General features: G+C 37.1%; 1 long non-coding RNA gene across 1 annotated transcript in view; it reads left to right on the plus strand.

Annotated features, from left to right (window-relative positions):
- The window catches only part of LOC116440675, a 33,223-nt gene extending 25,909 nt beyond the window's left edge, over positions 1 to 7,314 (plus strand). Inside the window, exons 2-3 of the long non-coding RNA XR_004238727.1 lie at positions 6,298 to 6,564; positions 7,172 to 7,314. This is a non-coding gene — a long non-coding RNA (uncharacterized LOC116440675). The remainder of the gene's footprint in view (positions 1 to 6,297; positions 6,565 to 7,171) is intronic.
- Positions 7,315 to 19,374: the final 12,060 nt, after the last annotated feature.

Below are 19,374 nucleotides of genomic sequence, written 5' to 3' on the forward strand. Positions count from 1 at the left end.
ACCTGTGAAATTCAGACTTGTTCTACAGCGCTTTCTGTAGCTTTTGATAGCATCTCACACTGTTATCTATCACATCCAAGGACTTCTCCGGTTGGGTTCATCCAGTGGGTTTTCATGCCCTGTCCAGGTTAGCCTCACTGGAGTTCAGTCCAATAGCCCTGGCACCTGCCTACAGCCCACTGTACTTCTTCTGCCTTTCTCTTATTTTGCTTCACTTGGCATATTTTACTCTTTCTGAGGTTTGTTTCTGTACTAGTTTGAAGTAGTACCAAGTCAGAATAACAATTTAATAGGGAAATAAAAGGGAAAAAGAATAAAGGCAGAAAACACTGGGTTAAACTGAGAATCAGGATACAACCTGACACCCTGTTAGGGTGGTGGTGGCAGTCCGATAAAATGGTGGCTGCAGTCCTCCTGAAGTGGTGGCTGTGGTTCTGTTGAAGCTGTGATCCTGCAGAAAAGGCCTGCTCTTCCTCGGAAGGTCCAGTGGTGGAGCTCCTGTCCTCTGGAAATCCAGTGGAAAGGGTGTCTGTGCTGTTCAGAATCTCAGATTATATCCAGGATGGGATGCTTGGTTCCTCCCTCTGGGTGGAGCATCTCACAATGGGATGATGAGTCATGAGGCCAGGCCTTGATGGACTCATTAACAGAAGATAGTCCGGAGGGAGTTATCTCTGAGTCATGCAGCAGGACAATGATGGGCCATTAACAGAAAGATAGTCTGGTGGGACGAGGCAAGGAAACACTGCCCCACCTGATTTCAACAGCTCATGAGGATGGTAATAGATACACTGCAACCCAGGACAGTTTCTTTTCCCACTTTTCAGCCTTCTTGCACTTTAAAAAAATCTTTCAATAAATAGCCATAACCAAAACTTTAAAAGAGCAACATATTGTGGTCTAAATCTACATCTGGCTGTAATTGCTGAAAGAAATAATGAGTCAGAGTCTGGAGTGCCCTGCATGAGCTCTGATGTCATGTGTGATTTCAAATTACAGTATGATAAGGGAAAATGGATAACAGGCTAAATTTCCTTGGCTTAGTGAAGAAATCTATGACCTCCCGCACTAATGCACTGTTATTCTGATTCATCCAGTAGAATGGTCCAGCTCCAAAAGACAAAACACAGAACCAGATCCCTGATGTATGCAAGGACAGAAAGATTGAGGGTTTGATATATTTGAATGAATAAAATTGCTGGTATGAATATACCTTAGATCAGCATGCTTAATATGTTACTGGTGTCCTTATCAGAGCTGATTTCTGGAGGACTCTGTACAGATCAACCTAGTCCCAGATTGCCCCAAAGGCCTGTAGCTCCTTAGGTCTCCCCAAATCAAAATTTCTAACTCTTAAAACCTCAGCTCAGTGCCTCTGAAAAATCTGGGTCTGCCCCCAGTCACAAATTGCTGTTTCACAGAGCATCACATACATTAAAAGTAGTCCAGCTTTTGTCAAAAGAATCTCTAAGCCTTTTTATGTTCATAAGAAAATAACAGACAGAGATTTAAGTGCTTATACATACCATTCCTTTTCTCTTCCCTAGAGAGAAGGAATGTCCCAGTCAGTGAGAGTTAATGCTTGCAAAATTGTACTATTTCATATAACTTCTATTAGTGTTGCCAAGTGTACTTTAGATTTTAAAGGTTTCTTCTTTAAAATAACACAAACCCTTTGCTTTCTTCTATTAAAGCTCAAGACCTAATGTGTGTGTGTATGTTTATATGTATGTGCCCTCTTTTAATCAACAACAAAAACCTGCCCTCAGGGCAACATAGGCATTTATGAAGCAGATGAGACATGGATTGTGCCCTTAATACTAGATATCTTTTGCCAGTTGGGTGAGCTTTAACACACACTGTGAGCTGAGGACAAATTTGGCACTTTTTTTGGCCTCAACTGCAAAAGTGTTTCTACAGTATACCTGACTTCCAATTTACACAGTGCTGATGTGTTTTCCTTACGATAAAATCCCAGTGCACTAGAAATGACTGGTGTTTCATTTCTGCTTTCTATTCCCCATGTTTTCTCCAATTCTTATCAGTGCTGATGGATGCTATTCAATATTTTTCATACTTTCAATGTGATAAAGATCTCTGCCTTTCTTTCCTATTATCGTGTCTGGTCGTCTCACATATATTCCAATTCCATTAATAGTAACATTTGAAAAATTCGGTAATGCTTTTTTATTTATTTTCTCTTTGTGTCTTATGAAGATAACGCTTCTCTCTTACTTGCTGCACATTACTGCCAACTTTCTAATGTAGTAATTTATAATCCTCTCCAGACAGTTAGATGCATCAACTGAAACTTGATTTACAGTTAATGAGGCCAGGCCACACATTTTATTGTCTGAATTCACATTTTCTCTGTCATCTGTCTTCTGTCGTTACATTGGGGTACCTTATGCAAATCACCTACTTAGAGCAGTCATAGTTAAAACTTCAGGCTCTTCTGTCCTTCCTCCTTTTGTCAAGTCACTTGTAATTTTCCAATGTATTCAATGAGATTTCATAAGAGATACTCCATGTGGGATTTTTTATCTTTTTTGCTTGGGTATCTCTTCCTGTTGTCTAATGACCTATCGACAGAAGTAGTATATTCTTCAGATAGTTTTGGTTTTGGTCCAGTAAGTCCTTCTCTCAGAGTTTCCTGTCATTACTCATTGTATTCCCTGACATCCTCCACTGATCTCATCTTTTCTTCTGTACATTTCATGCCAACATAAAGTCACTTCAGGTCAGAGTTCATACAGTGCTAACCTGCTGCTCCTGTCAGATTCCCTTAAATCTACTTTTCATCAAATCACTAATCCCAGGCATATGATCTAATTGGGTGGTATATTACAGAGTCTTAAATATGCCTAAACATTACTGAATTTAGCTTGAAAATGTTCTTTATTTTCTTTGTTTGCTTGTAATAATTCTCTTCTCTTAAGCTCCTATATAAAGCTGCCTACATCTGCACTCTTGTACAGCCCATGCCATTTCCTGTGGTGTTTGTGCAATTCCTTTCAGTATCACAAGGCAATGTTAAATATAAATACTAACTCTCAAATCTCAGAAAACTGAGGAATTAATATAAAGGAAAACCTGAATATTTTCTGTCCCTATAAAGCATGTGGAATTTTTCTTTTAATTTTCCAGTGACTTTTCTGAAACATTTCAGTATTTGCAACTTAAAAAAAAAACAACAAAAAAAGAGAAAACAAGAGAAAAAGAAGCCTTTCCTAAATGCTTGTCTTTCTATTGTATCAATCCATTCTTCTCTCCATACAGCCTATTTCAAATTCTAATAACAGATGCCCTTAAAAGATTCAAATATACTGCATATTTCTTTCAGTGTGATACTGTTGTGTTCTGCTGTGTAATTTACCCAACTAAACTGCAGGCTGCTTGGCAAAGATTTCCTCTCCATGTCATCATTGTCTGCTATCTGATGGCTCTTTACAACCTGAAACTTTGGCATTCTTCTTGTTCTTGAGGAATCCTACAAATACTTTAAACATGCTTTAAACATGATTTTTTTCGCTATTCATGCAGTTAGTGCAGTTCAGTTACACCCAAATCATGGGGAGACAGAATATACACTTGCAATTATAGCTGAGCATTTTACTTTGTAAAAACATTTTCATTAACAAATCTTTCTTGATGCCATTCAGGTGATTGAATATTTTTGCCGATTTTTGCATACATTTTCTAAATGGATTTATGTTTGCAAAACTCTTAACTGATGACTCTAGATTCTCTTCATTTCCATTTGCTTTCCAGTTAAGCAATTTTCTCTTCCTCCTCATCTGTGATTTGCCTTTATTTTGATTAACCTCACCATGTTATTCATACTTTTTAAAAAATATCCACTTCTCAAAGAAGTCTTTGTTTCCCTTCAATCAAGAAACCAAGCATTCTTTTCCTTCAGTAGTTTTATTCTTCTTACCTTTGTTTCAGCCACCTGTCCAATTTCCTCTTTTCATTTACAAACATTTATTTTAGTGGAAGCATCATCATTATAGACAAAGACAATAGCAATATGGAGAATTTTAGCAGCGATAAAAATAGTATTACTGCGTTAGCATGTGCCCTTCTTCAAAATAACTTCCATTCTTTAAATTTAATTTTTACATGGGAATTCTGTGGCAAGAAAACCACATAATGATTTTTAATTTGGAATGATAGTGACTCCTCAAATTCGTTAAAATGTCATGATTTGTTCAGGTTTATATGGAACATGTCTTCTGTCATGTTTTTTGTGAATACAGCAAATCCACATCAAAGGTGATTTTGTCTGCTGGTGCTGCTTAAAATTCAAGGATTTCTTTCTCTAAATAAAGGTATTTGAGAATCTTTCAGGCCTGAGTGTTGGAAAAATTTGTTTCTCTGCCAATCTCACAACTGCCAAAGAAAATGGTGGGTTGGCATCCTACTGTGTTAGTACACAAAAAGCCCACATGACCTGCTCACATGCATGACTGCCTTTGCTTGCTGCAGAAAGTCTGGCAAGGAGCCCTAGATAAAGTTACCATCTGCAGGGCCTTTGCATTTTCTCAACAAGGCTCCTACCCCCCCCCAACCAAGTCTCTATAGAGAAATCAGCATTGGACAGCACCATGCTTTGGCTTTCCATGTCAGTGTCGTGAAATGAGACCACCAATGACACAGAAAGGAATTAGGATTTTGGCAACTGAGTGAGAGTTCATGATGTTTGGCACCAAAACATGTGATGAGGGTCACATAATTCAACATAAGACCTCCTAGTAATGTAGCAAGTGGGTCAGAATTTGCTGAGTGGTTGTTAGTTATTGAACAATCCCAAAATGTCTGACCAAAACTCTACCATATGGGTCCTCAGCTGTTTGTCCCAGATGACTAATGGCAACTGTTTTTGAAAGGGGTCCAGGAATGTCTTTGTAGTGCCTTTACTTTTCCACAGCTCTAGCCAAGTGACTACGCACCAAAAAACCCTGAAACTCTAAGCCAAAACCTCTCCCTCCTGGTACATCTTCCATAAACAAGTTCTCAGTTGGATTTCAAATACAGCTGACACTGAAATATGCCAGAAAAAGAAGCTTGAACAGAAGAATTCATTTATTAGAATTTCTCTTAACATCTTTAAAAAATATAGCTTCTTCATTGTTACCACTAGTACAAATAAATAGGGAGGAAGGGAAAAATGCAAACTCCTTATACAAACAGCAAGAGGTAATAGTCTCTAAAGTCACCTATGAATAAAAAAATTAAAAAATAAATAAAGCACTCCTGGTGTCTCTTCCTCTATTTCTCTAAGTTTCCAGAGGAATATGAGGAACAGAGACTAGACATTATATTCTGACATAAATTTTGAGAGGTGGCACCTCTAAAAATTTATTTTTCAAATGCTTTTGTTTGGGAACTTGCATTTAATTTTAGCAAATAAGAAAAAAGGCAGTAATTCTACAAAATCAGCTACTACTGAAAAGGAAACCACAGCAAAGTTTCATTTTCCGAACAGAGATCTGTCTTATTTCTGTTATACATTGCAAATGTTACTATTGTGAGGTTTGTAACAAGAGAGCAATATTATTCTTTTTTCAGCAGTGCCCTGAGCACTACTGTCTGAAGAACATGTCAAATAAGATCCTTGACTAATTTAATCAGAATTTTAGTCCTCAAATATTTTTTGAACACAAGCTTTATTAATTTTCTGAATTTTAATGATAATCCTTGCAGCACAATTCAGAGACTTCACTTTAAGAAAAACTTTCTTCCTTCTGTGATATGGTCACTTCTACTACTTAAGCCAAAGGAAAAAGAAATACTTAAAATCTCTTCTTCAGCATAACAGAAATCAATATATCTTGACCCTTGACCCTGAAGTCCCAAGAAGGTGTCCATAGAAGTGACTAAAAAGCCCTGCAACAGACTTTCTTGCTATTTCCAACACACTTAATGTGTCTATCAAGCTAGTAAAGCAATTTCATTTTCTTTTCCTCTCTCTCTCAATGGAAATGTTGCCATTTCCTCTTTAACTCTGTTGATTTACTCTTTGCTTGGGAATTTGACCTGTAAGTAACTTTGACTTTTAACAAGCACTTTTACAGGACTATATATCCTTTCTCTCTCCAGATGAAAAGTTAAAATCTTGGCCATTTCAGGTGGAACATTGGAATATGTGGAAACAAGCAATTTTCTTCTATTTTATAGTTAGTGGTATGCCTTTCTCATAATTCCTCTCTTTGGTTTGGTTACCTGCCATTCAAACATGTATTTCTGTTCTATCCACTAAAATATGTACGTTACTCTAATCTTTTTTCTCCTCAGGCTTCATTTTCATACTAAAACAAATAGCAAGAGTTAGCAGCAACCAAACAGTTATGGTCCTCTCCACGCCTCACTCTCATCTCTTCTCTTAAATCTTCTACCTGGCTACATCAGAGAGCATTTCTTCAACTCATTTCCTGGGGAAGAATCCAGAACTGTGAGCTAAGTGGGAAGCTGTCTCCTACAGTTTAGGAGAAAAGGTAGAGACACCAGAATGGGACTGAAAATGATCCATCCAGTGCAAGTCAATGGGAAATACTGAGAATGGTGAGTTTTCTGATTTCTTTCTAATTATTTTTAGGCCTGTGACTTTAGAAAGGGACTTAGCAGCATAGCCTTGTAATGTCTTCTGGTAACAAACCCAAATAATGGTTCTTCCCATGAACTGAGCAGTGTTTATTAAATTTTTTTACAGGAAGAGGATGATGCATTATTTATTTTCTGTAGTAAAGTGTAGTTAGTATGAACATTCTGAAAAACAGAAGAAGATTCAGTACAGTCAGGCTGCTGTAAATTCCTTGTATTGCATTTTGAATAGTATTCTTAATCCTCTGTCTGGATCTGCCCTTAAGACAGGTCACTATTATAAGACTATATGTTTTAAATTCTCATTTTATTAGTGAGAAAACTGGAATCAAGTTAGATATCTAAAACATTTGACTGCCCAAGTCTTTCTTTTGGAGAAGAACATGCCTCTGATGATAAAGCATATGTTGCTTCTCCAGTGTTTTACAGTTTAAGCACACAAGACACATTAAACTTTATCAGTCTCATCTAATCATGATATAGGCAGAGATCTGATGCATTAGAGATTTAAATTCAAGATTTCCAGTGCATGTGTGGTTGTACATATTTTTTTTGCTTATCTTTCCAGCATTTAGTGGGTTGGAGAGAAATTCTAAACCTCTGCTATTCTTTCAAGATAATTGAGAAAAAAATGAATGAGAGAAATGTAAGTAAGTGCCACTGACCTTTCCCTCTTTGGTGGTTTTTTTTGTTTGTTTTTGTTTGTTTCTTTGTTCGTTTGGTTGGTTTGTTTGTTTTGTTTTGTTTTGCTTGGTTTTGTTTCGTTTCAATCATTCCATGAATCTACTCACACAAATTCTTTTGGTTCAGAAGTTTCAGCTGTTGACTGCTATGAAAACGAACACTTCATAGGTAGGCAAGGAATCACTTAAATTTTCAAATTGAGAGTGACTCTCCAAATAGGTACTGATGAGCAATCTGAGCAGCACAGGTTCTGAAATCATCACTCCTGCTCAGTTGTACCTCACCTTGCAAACAAGCATTTGAAAGAGTGAGGCTGCTTATGGAGTAAGGCTCAATTTTGCAGCAATGAGTTTATCATCATTTAATTCCATCTTGGGTTTTAGAGAGTGCTTTCTGTCTTCCAAGTAACGCTATTTTCAATCCCACAGAACAGACAAAAAAATGTAGCCTCTGTCAATATTTGCAAGAAACTCTCAGTACTTACTGACTTCAGAAGAAGATACATGTTATTTTATGTTGACGTTTGGTTTTCACCAAGAAGTAGGAAATATTTTCAAAAACTTTAGTCATGAAGCAAAAAGCAAGTTTTTCCCATTCATTCACTTTAATGTTATTTTCTTCTTCGCCACATCTAGTACTGTCCCAGAAGCACATCCTTAGCAAACTTTCAAAGCAGCGTGGCAGTTTCTGAATCCTCATTCATATTATCACAACTCACTCTAAGAGAAAGAATTGTGACTTTCATGCAAAATAGCTGGTTGTGTCTTTTATGTCAACAGAAACACGACAGCAATAATAAATAGGATGCAATGCAGATAAAATTAACTAAATTACTTAAAAAGTCACATGTTGGCTACACAATACCTGATTGTATTTCCCAGAGAGCTTCACATGTGAAGAGGAATTTTAGCTCCTATCTGTTGTTCAGTAGGTGCTAAGATCTCAGATCCAAGCGCAGCAATGTCACTGATAAACGGTATGAAGGAATCCCTGTGTATGTCATACCCATCTAAATAGGTGTTATGCCAAAGTTAATAAGTTATTCATAAGTGTACAAACCTTTTGAAAATACCCTTCTTTTCCCAAGGAAATTGTCATTTATGTTTATTTCTCTTGTAAATACCCAATTCCTTCAAGCAGACTGGACTACCTGTTCACCATAAGCATAATGGCATCTGGACTGCTGGAGAGAGTGTATTTACTCAACCCTTTTTCTTATTAAAGTATATATATATCATATTCTGATAAAGGTGATGTGTGAACTGAAACAGATATACAAGTTTCAAAAAATTAAAAGCTCAGTCATTATAAAAAAAAAAATATGGTTATTAGAAGTTACTTTGATATTTGACCCATGATTATCATAAATCGCAAGAGGGAAATTGAAAAGCTTTGCCTGCTGTTTAGTGAATAAAATTTCCTTTCTCTGAAAGTGAAACTTTATACACCAGTGCCTACTTGATCATGAATAAAAGCAACTGAAATCTGAAATATGATCTCAAACTTAGAATATTATACAGTAGCTTTTATGTTTATTTCAGAGCACAGAACAACGTAACTGAAAGAACGCAGCTTTAAAATAATGCAATTTTCCTGTTCAATTGATAATTTTCAAGTTATTTGTACATAAACCTCTGTGTCTAAATGAAAGATCCAACGTTTGTGTCATCTTCTCAAATGATAAGCTATATAATGGAATTATACATTTGTCCTTGATGATAAAAATAATCTTCAATTTGGGCATGTAACTATGTGCTCAATTAATTCAGGACATGGAACTGTCCCAGCAGGGCTGCAGGCTGGCTTAAACCCATTTATTTTAAACAAACAACAATATTTCTGCTAATAATCTTTATTGCTTTGGTTGAAGAACATCTCATCTCTCCTCAGCAAACAGAAGTGACAAAGTTTGAAAAAGCCCTTCCTCTTCCACTATCTAGAGAGCTCTACCTGCAAGGAGAGGGCAGAGTAGTGCCTCAGGGCAGAGCACTGCTTTAGCAACCGATTTTAAGCCATGGTTGACTTCAAATCTAAAATTTAGCTTTGTGGTGAAAGAAAGAAAACCAAATAGGAGTAGGTGGTGAGGAAAGAGCCTCACAGGCTATTCTAATTGAGAATCTCAAGGGTTTTTACCTTTGCTCAAACTCAGATGTGATCCTGGTATAAACCAGCAGAATCACGTAGTTAAAAAGGGTAATACTGACTTCTCCTGCTGAAAATCTGATCTGTAGTGTATTTCCTGTCTTGTCTCTCTTGAAGTTTATTGAACTCATTGACACTCAGAGAACTAGAGAAAAATAACTTAATAATAGAAACCTTTCTGCCTCCACCTTTAATTTAACAGAAAAAAGCTAGAAGTTTTCTTTTTCGTGGTGTTATGGTCTGATATGTGTCCTGCTGGGAATCTGCCCTGCAGCTTGATAGTACAAACTTTGGCTTTTTAAAACCAGCTGGTGCATCTGGCCTTGCTACTGACCTATCTGTTTGACGTGTGTGCATATTAGTTGAGGCTAAGCTTTCGTTCACAGCAAATTAACACAGCTCAGAGAGAAATCTCATGCTGTCTTACTGACCCAGGACAGCATTCTGATGGGAAAGCTACCTTTTTCTGGAAGCTAATGGCTGTCTTTCAGCTTATTCCTGTCATATTTCATATTGTTATTCTTGCAAATTAACTGATTCTTTTTCTTGTGTAGATCTTTTACACAAACCTATGAATTCAATTGCATCTTATTTATATTTATAACAGATTTTATTGAAAAATGTTTTGGTTTGTGACATTGGTTCATATTAAATGTATAACTTGAAGTGATTCTTGTTTTCATGAATGACTATTGTCCATATAGTTGATGTCAGCCTTAAATATAATGGACCCTAACTCTGGATCAGGAAATAACAACAGTGCAAGGGACAAAAGACGCAAAATGTTCTTGTGCATCTCTCCAGCAGTGTGGTGAAATGAATGATTAGAGTCAAAAGTGCCTCATGGACTGTGGGTCTCCTAAGAACTTTGGTTATGCAGCCTTGACTGGCATCTTTCTGTACTCTCTCCCTGTCTTGAAGAAAACCTTGCTTTGCTGATGGAAAGCAACAGTTTGCATCTTGGTGGGGTGTATCGTCTGCTGACATGGGGTTGCTGTCTCATGCATCCCCTAGTTCCTAGAAAGCTGATCTCTCCAGGGCTTGACTAGGACTGGAAAATCACTGCGTCTCTCCAAGAGTTTCTGTGTAGTTTATCTGCCCAGCAAAGCAACAGATCTGCTTTTGATGTACCCTCATAATGCATCAGCTGCCATGGGTTTGGTCATGAGCAATTCTGTCCTGCTCCGCCAGGGAGAGGCTGTAAACCAAGCTACCAGTACACAGCCTCTGCCAAGGCTGAGAGCCAGTGGACAGCTAATGCCTGTTGTGATGTCTTTGCCTTGTGACACCTGTACATAGAAAGAAGCCAGCAAGCATCACTTAATTGCTCTCATCCTCAGTTACAACACCCCAGTCACCTATATTCTAAAGCAGAGCATATAAACTGGGAACAGCCACATCTTCTGGAGAAGCAGTTATGGGAAAAAAGGATTTTGCAGTAGGTATTAACAATTTTATTTGAGAAATACAATGTGGTAATGATAAATGTTGTTGTGTGTAAACAAATTGTTCAATTGAACTAATGGTTTAAGTTATTTTTATAGCATTAAGTTTGGTAAGTACCGAAATTACAAAAGTAATCTGGCAAGTCAGTAGAATGTTCCTTTTATTTACAGTGATCTAAAACAAAAACATCTGCTGCTACTGTTCTTGTTCTTTATATGTTCCCTTCTGTGCTGCATGGTTTTTTTTTTGCTTTTTATGGAAACACAGCCTGTGCTGAAGACCATAAAACAACAACTTAATTGCTGTGTTGATATTTTTTTGGATCCCACTGACTTTCTTGGGCAGTTTATGAGCCCAATCAGAACACAGAAATTTGGCACACCATGCTTGCGTGAAATGCTTGGGGACAGGAGAAGGACGGGAAGAAAATGTGGAGCTGATGAAAGAAGAATCGATTCACCAGCAAAATAAATGTACTAACTGACAAAAAGTGCTTTCTAAATAGTTTGAACCAATTCAAACGACAGCCAAATAGACCAACCTTAGTGTTGATAAATGCTGAGAAAGGAATAATTTTTGTGTAGGAAACCTCTACAAAGTGGAGTAAGTGTACTGAGAGGGGGAAACCTCCATTCCTCCACCCTTGTCTTGGATTTTTAGTTGATTTTGTTCTACAGCCAATAGACAGTACCTCAGGTGAGAGAAACAGGAAACAGGGGAAATTAATTTCTATTTTAATAGCAAGAAATTCAAGACCGAGCTTCCAGGGAGATTACTGCTTTTCACAGGTGGTTGAAGCTGCTTGGCTTGCAGCCCTCATGCCTTATACAATTCAGGGAGCTGCAATTGCCTAAAACATCAAAACACACTGCCAGTCTTTTGGTTTCATTACAGCTTGGGTTTGATGGCTACTTCACTCTTTTTTTTTTTTTTTTGGGTTGGTTTTTTGTTTTGTTTAATTTTATTTAGTATTTTCTATATTTGGAATGATGGATAATGACAAGTAGGATATCAATGTGTTAAATCTGTTTGCTAAATTATTACAAATATTTTTTGAACTGCACTATTTACCAGTATTCTTTAGATGATATGTACAGATACTGATATGGGCAATGTAGTTTGTTCTCTCTTTGTGTTACTTTTTGTGAAAACTGAAAGCATTAAAAAGATGTTAGGAATTACATTATTTGATTAATGTAGGGTTAGTACATTTTCAGATTCACTGCTTTCATGTATTGCTAAATAATAAAAGCAAAAGATGTACTTTAAATAAACTGCTAGTATTGTACTTGCAGTTATCACTGGTTTACTTGAGAGTATAAAATTTATCAGATATGTAAACATCTTGATAAGAAAGTACTCTAAGAGAGCTAAAATTCTGAAGAATTTAATTTAGAGAAAACAATTCAAGCCTTGTGTTGACACTTGCTTTTCTAAATGGATGTTTTTCTTAGAATAACAAGGGAAAAAACATTTAAGTTCACAAAATCCTAGTCATATAAGCACAATGAAGGAAAGGAAAATACATGCTAATACATGCTTATCATGAAATTATAAGCTTAAGGATTTATTTTTTGTGAAAGGTTTTGAAAATCTACAGGAATAAATTCTTAAATTATTAGGAATTTATATGAAATTAAGCAGTTTTTGCAATTAACATAATTCTACCCAGTCAAGACAGAAAGGTCACTGTTACTCCATCCAAAGGAACAGATGTGTTTCCATATCCTTGATGAATTGTTTCTCAATATTGCATTAATTTGGGCATATGTGTTCCTGAAGGAAATCCACCATAGAATATAACATATCCTAACATATATATTGCTGGCAGTGTTTGTCAATTTTCTTTCTCCATGAAATATATCAGTTTTTGTTGAGAAAAATAGCTCTCCTAAGAACAATAAAACTCTCCATGCTCCATAAATGTTATGGTGAGATTCTTATCTTTTTTTGCAGCTCAGCCTTCGAATCACAACTTGGTACATGGCCTGGAAAATTTACAGGTTGAGATTAAAAAATGTAAAAACACTGTCCTTCTAGGATGGAGTTGGATTAGTGTTAGCACCTCTCCAAAGGGTGTCTTCTGTCTGTTAAGTAGCATAGGCAGTTCTCGGATTTTTATATCTCAAGAGGGCACAGGAGTTTGTGGTTTGGGTGGTGGGATCAATGTGGACACTGAAACTGACTTCAAAGCACATGATGAATTTTTGACAGCTCCAGCATTAAATATCAGTTTAAGATAGTTGAATCTTCTAACTCTTGAGCAGGCAGGTAGTTTTTCACTCACAAATGAGCTTTTTCTTCTGTTTTAAAATAATCTGATGTAGTACCTTAGGGTGTACAGGTCCTAACCTTTCTTCACTAACAGGGAAAGGAAATTAATTTAAGGCACATTCATGTTTTTGCAATATCATGAAATGCTAAAGTTCAGTCTTTAGTCATTTGAAAAATCAAGCAAAAGGATTAAACTTTTATGTGATTACATCTGCAGCACCAGAAGGAACAGTACTTTATCTCACTGAAGCATACGACCTCGAGGACCTCTTTCACTTGTGAGCTTGCTGCTGAGACCTGTGTGTTATACTGCCTGTAAAAATCCTGGGAGGAACATTTCATTTTCTTTGCTGTCAAACCTTTAAGTTATCTAATCGTCCACTTCAAATTTGTCATGTACACAGAGAATTCAAATGTGTTGGAGAAAACATGCAGCCCACAATTTTAGTTGTGTTTAGTGCTATGAAGCACTCAGTTTAGAGAGATTTATCTGCATAGGCTACTCCCTCTTTATCTATATGGCTGTGATTTCTACATTGCCAGCAGAAGACAAATCATTAAGATTAAAAAAAAACCCCTTGTCTGTTAGGATGACTGATTTATTTAATGCTAAATCTCATATTTGAATATTCTTATTTACTAAGAACACACTGACATCAAAAACATGTTCATGATTTTTCAATCTGTTTATGGATATTTATTTTCAAGAGAGTTGCACTAGTGCGTTTGCCAGCATTGTGATTTTCACCCAGGGGTACATGTTTTGAAATCAGCAGAGGAGAGAGTGTTGAATCCCATTAACAGCAAGAAAATAATAGCTAATCGTTATTTAGGTTTGATTACTGTACCCAAGACACAAGCAAAAAAGAATGTCTTTCTGAACATTGAAGAATTTGGGCAGAGCTGACAACAGTGACTCAAAAGCAGCTCCTGGGCTCATTCCAGTAAAGCTTCATTCAGTCACCTGGAGCTTTCACAAGCAGGATTTAAATGGGGGTCCAGCACTTTCTCTGTAACTTTAAGAAATTGAATCTCTTTTACCCATGTGGTAGGTCTGGGTTCTTATCAAATTCTGCCTGAAAGGAATCATAGTTGGTACTACTAACTAAAGAACTGATGCATTGAAATAAAGGCATGTCCCTGGGTGAGCTAGCCAGCCAATAAACAGTGGGGCTGTGAAGCTTTTATTTGGCTTCACAAGATGCCAAGGTTTACTGCAGCCCAGAGAACAAAATGAGGATCTAGCATTTCTAACCCAAAAGGAAAACAATGGATAAAAAACCAGTCTTATTACTTTGAAAAATAAAGTCTTGAATGCTCTTTATTCAGCAGCATTAAAGAATGGAAAATGGATCTTTTGCTTTGTAGGTCACCTTTAAGACCTCTGTCTGCTAAAGAGAATTTTGCCTTAAGAAATTACAGATCTACTGCATTTTAATGGCTTGTTTTCAAACAAAAGAATTTTTCACTTTGATATCAGTTGGAATGCATTGGCAAAATTGTTACTGGACAAAGACAGCAAGAAGAAACAGAATTTAGCAAAGTTATGGGCTGGAGAAAGCAAATAAAGGTTAAAGGTTGTTATGTACGTGAGGAAGATGAGAGGATTGAACTAAGTTTCTTTTTGCCATTTGATGTCTGCCCAGAACTGCATTAGGAGTACTGCCAAAATGGAGTCTTTCAGACAGGCTCCTCTTCTCAGCTTCATGAGTGGGAGGTTTAAGCCTTACTTCCACGACTACTATGGATCAAGGTGTTGAGCCCCAACATATATGCAGGAAGGCACTATGGACAAGTTGGATATTTCACATGGGCTGCTTAACCCCCTTTCCTAAAGCAAGCTCCGAGTTAAGATGCTGCTACATTCATAGCATTTCTTTGTCCTAAAACCCCCTTGGGGGTCAGGGCATAGGGATTTTCTCAGGATCATAGATGAGGAAACAGGTGGATAATCAGGGAATTGCATGGAAATCTCCCAGATCAGTAATGGCCCCTAAATGTAGTTTTTCCTGTCATCTGACTGTATTTATCAGCTATATGTGGCTCTCCAGGGTAGAAACCACCATGTTCATTGTGCTATCAGCAGTGACAAAAGGAAAGGATAACCTTTGAGAAAATCCTTATTCTTCTTAAAACAAAGACAACTCCCTCTTTGCCTTCTGCAAAAAGAAGATGATAAATATGCCTTTTTGTCCTCTTTCACTCTGCTTATTCAGAAACATGTAGACACTGAATTGATATCTATCTGCAGTCTCTTAATATAACTGTTGAGGGCAAGGAGTAAAAAAGAACAAGGACAAAAAAAGCTTTTTCTTCAGTTGTTCATAACAGTGCCAAAGGCAAGTTCTGCTTTAATAACAAAAGGAACACTTCTGCTGCCTGTTGAAGCAGAAAGAATATATTGCTGAAGAAAATAAATCAATGTAAATTATTTTAAATGTCCTGCATTATATTACTCTAAGTCAGACAAAAAAGGTGAAAATGATGCTGTATGAGGTGGAGAAAGGATGTAGCTAAATGCAGAAAGGCATGAATTATTTAAAAACTTATGGATGACAGAAGCAATTCAACACAGTTGCAGATGACTTAAGATCTGAGAATTTGCCTTACAAGCTTATATAACATAAAGAGAAGTAGCTGGATACTAACGCAGTAAGGTGATGTGAAATGATAACGAATTAGAAGGAAAAGAATAGCGAGAAACCAGCATCTGTGCACTGTAGTGAACTCCATGCTTCTAGCAAGTCACCACTTTTGCCACAACCTTTTAAGCAGAAGACACTGATGGATCCCAAACTCCAGGCCTCATGAGGCTCTACTAACCTCTGAGTGATATATCTGTAGGACTCCATAGTCCAAGGAAATCCTTCTTGATAGAGGATTTTCAGCTGTAGTGTAGCACTGGACTTTCCCCACTGTGTGTGACCTGCAGTCTTTCCTCATCCCCTCTCTGGCCATTGAAGATGCCATAGACAAGTGGACAAAAGGGGGCTTTGTAATTGGCTGTGGTTTTGCTCCCTCTCAGAGGATAAGGACAAGAACCGCTCTGCTCCATAGCACACCGAATTGTTACTGCTGTTGAATCACTTAGATGCCTTAAGCTACCTGGGATTGTTTCTGCCAGGATGATGCAGTCAGCACGTATAGCAGGTTGAGTGAAGTGAAAAAATTGCTGTGGTAATAAAGTGCCCATAAGGCTGCTGCAAAATCACTCACACAGCAGTTTATAGAGTTAGGGAGCTCTATCCCATGAGGAGGTATGGGAGCTCCCTCATTGCCCCCAAAACACACCTTCAAAGCTACATAATCCAAAATTTTCTTATGTTTATCAAGTTTCAAGTGACTGCAGTACAGCTGCTTAAACAACATGCAGCCTAACTAAAGATGCCAGCTTTGTTATATCTCAGTGTGTAAATAATAAATTGTTAATAAATGGAAGTTTAAACAGTCATGTGTAAGTTAACATGAGTGATGTTACACCATAGCAATTTTAAAGAAAGCCGTTGACTGAAACAAATATCATCAGGCAGATCAGAGAAGACTAATTAGAAAGGAGCTCTTGTGTCATACGCCTAACTGATGATAGCAGCAGAAATTATAAAATATAAAAAGGACCATAAGATGGCTCAAGGATACTCTACCCAGCAAGCCTATCCCCTGTGCAAAGGCTGTAAGTAAGAATGAAACTCTACTAATAACATGCACTTGTGTGCATATATAAGTTTGATTTTGGTGGGTCTGTTTATCAAGTGAAATAGCGTGAGGAAAGCAGCAGCCCTTAAGTGTAACTAAAACTGAAAAGTTTTGTGGTTTATTTATATCTAAATCACCAGCCTTAATCAGAGGTCATAGGTAATATGCAATCCATAGCTCAATGAGATTTGACCCCGTGACTCAGCTGTAAGGAGTTGCCCTTTGAGAGACCATTTTGTTAGGGAGAATATGATATGATGTTGCCTACATTTGTCTGTCTGCTTTAGATTGTTGCTCAGGGGATACTAAAGATGAGGAATGGCTAGCTTGAACATCACTCTGATTTGATTTGTTTTGTTTTCTTCTTCTGAGATGAGCACACTTCTTAACTTCATGTTAAATCATCAAGCATTTGGCTGCAACAGACATTTTTACCAAGCTGTACCTGTGCTATCAGCAATCACGTTAATTGGAGTGCAATAGCAGCATATAATCTGGCAGGCTATAAGCAAGGCTCCCTGAGAGAAGTGTGTGCACATTTCAGATTGTTATCTGCACATTCTGGTTTTGCTTTCTGTACAATAGGGGACTGACTGCACCTCCTGGACTTCCCAGCCTACATCAAGATGTATGAATGTGTGGAGCACCTGAGGGAGAAGAAAGGAACAACAGTATAGTGTGAAGAAAATTCCCTGACGTTCTGGAAGAGTTATAAATATATGTGAGAAGGAGATTCAGAAGTAAAATAACCTTGGCTACCATTTTCACACTTGTGTAGGTATTTCCAGAAGAAGAATAGTGATGAGTATGGGAACAATGATGAGCTGAAATGACAAAGTGTCGATAAGCTCCTCAAATTTGGCTTTTTAAAGGTCAGAAAGTTTTTAACATTAGAACGTTGAAGGACTGGAAAATAGTATAGCACGCGCTATAAATCTTCTAGCAGACGCCTGAAGAAAGCTATAAAAAAAAAATCAGTATTACAACATACATATGATTGAATTTCAATGAATCATCATTTTATAGTGGCCATGACATGAAATCTCCATCTTCCTCTGAAATTGAAGGTTAAGAATGATACGCTGTTTTACATTGCCCTGATGTTTATATAGAATTCTGAAAACAGCATGAAGGAAAGCATAAAAATAAAGCAGACATATTAAAAACCTTGTAAGATAACAGGGAAACCGCTGCTCTTTACAGAGAATATTATTTTGTTATTGTTATTTAGTGAACTGGGAAAAATTCTCACGTTAAATTACTGTTATCCTGCATTCCATTACTGTAACAATCAAGACTGCCTTTCTTTGGGTGCTGTAGCTTTATATACAACATACCTAAACCATATGTCCGAAGATTTTTAGACTTTAGCCACCTGAGAACTGCAATGTAGAATCACCATGAAATGCTCAGCCTGAACTGTTCACTTACAATAAAAGTGAACAGATAAAAAAGGAGAAGTTAGAGTTCTACACGTTTGTTAGACTTTATAGACTTAAATGGTTCATTTCATGAATCAGATCATCAGGACATACCAGCTACTTCTGCTTGTCTGAAAATCTTAATAACAGTGTATAATGCTTTTCCTGTCACTTCTATTGTTTTAAGTAAGGCTAGGTCATAATAAGGCCTTGTATGAAAATGACCCCTTCTTATTCAGTGGGTTTGGTTCCATGTTTAGCTCATCTATGTAATATATGTGGTTAAGTAGGATGGGTTTGTAATTATCGCTTAGCTCCAGGCAGCACAATTTATCAAGGCAGTAAAAGTGAGTAATCTGGAATGTAGCCCTGCTCACACCTCATCAGCAGATTGTTTCCTGCAGCCCAGCTCCTGGAGGAGTGCTAGATGTGAGCAAATCCATCGAGGGCAATCAAAATGCACAGGTATTACTCAAGGCTGAAAAGGAAAACAACACGCCTGCCCAGACATCTGACATCAGCATTCAGCCTTATGTGACCTGCATTACTGGAGCTGATGTATAGGGAGGAAAACTGCCACACAGAGCTTCAAGGTACAGCAATGATTTTTCTGGGATGATACTTGGTCAAAAATGCAATTAGGCTGATATCCTATAAACAAAATAATCTTTTTTGGAATTACCATACAAAATAGATGGGTACTAGCACTCTTACCAGAAAGTTTGTATTATGACTCTATATTAGTTCAGGGTTAAAATTTCTAAAGAAAATTTTATTTTCGTTTTTTTGTCAAGCTACTGGTTCAGAGCCTTGGCTGTGTGGATCATCTCATTTAAGTTGGCAACATAACCAATTTAACATAACCATATTAATCCATGGTGTGAGCCAGTTACCAACATGAATTTGGCCTGTTATGCTCTGCACTTTTTGGGAAACAAAGCAGACATATATTTTTTTTTAAAATGTATTTTAAACTAGTAGCTTTAGAAGTTAGTTTCAACTATTTTTTTCCAGAAGCTTTTACTGAGTTCAAGAGCTTACACTGAATTTCCTCCCAGATAAATTTCTTCCCTTGTGTTCCATTTCACTAAAGTGAGAGATTCCATTTTGT

Source organism: Corvus moneduloides, chromosome 1, assembly GCF_009650955.1.
Source record: "Corvus moneduloides isolate bCorMon1 chromosome 1, bCorMon1.pri, whole genome shotgun sequence".
NCBI lineage: Eukaryota > Metazoa > Chordata > Aves > Passeriformes > Corvidae > Corvus > Corvus moneduloides.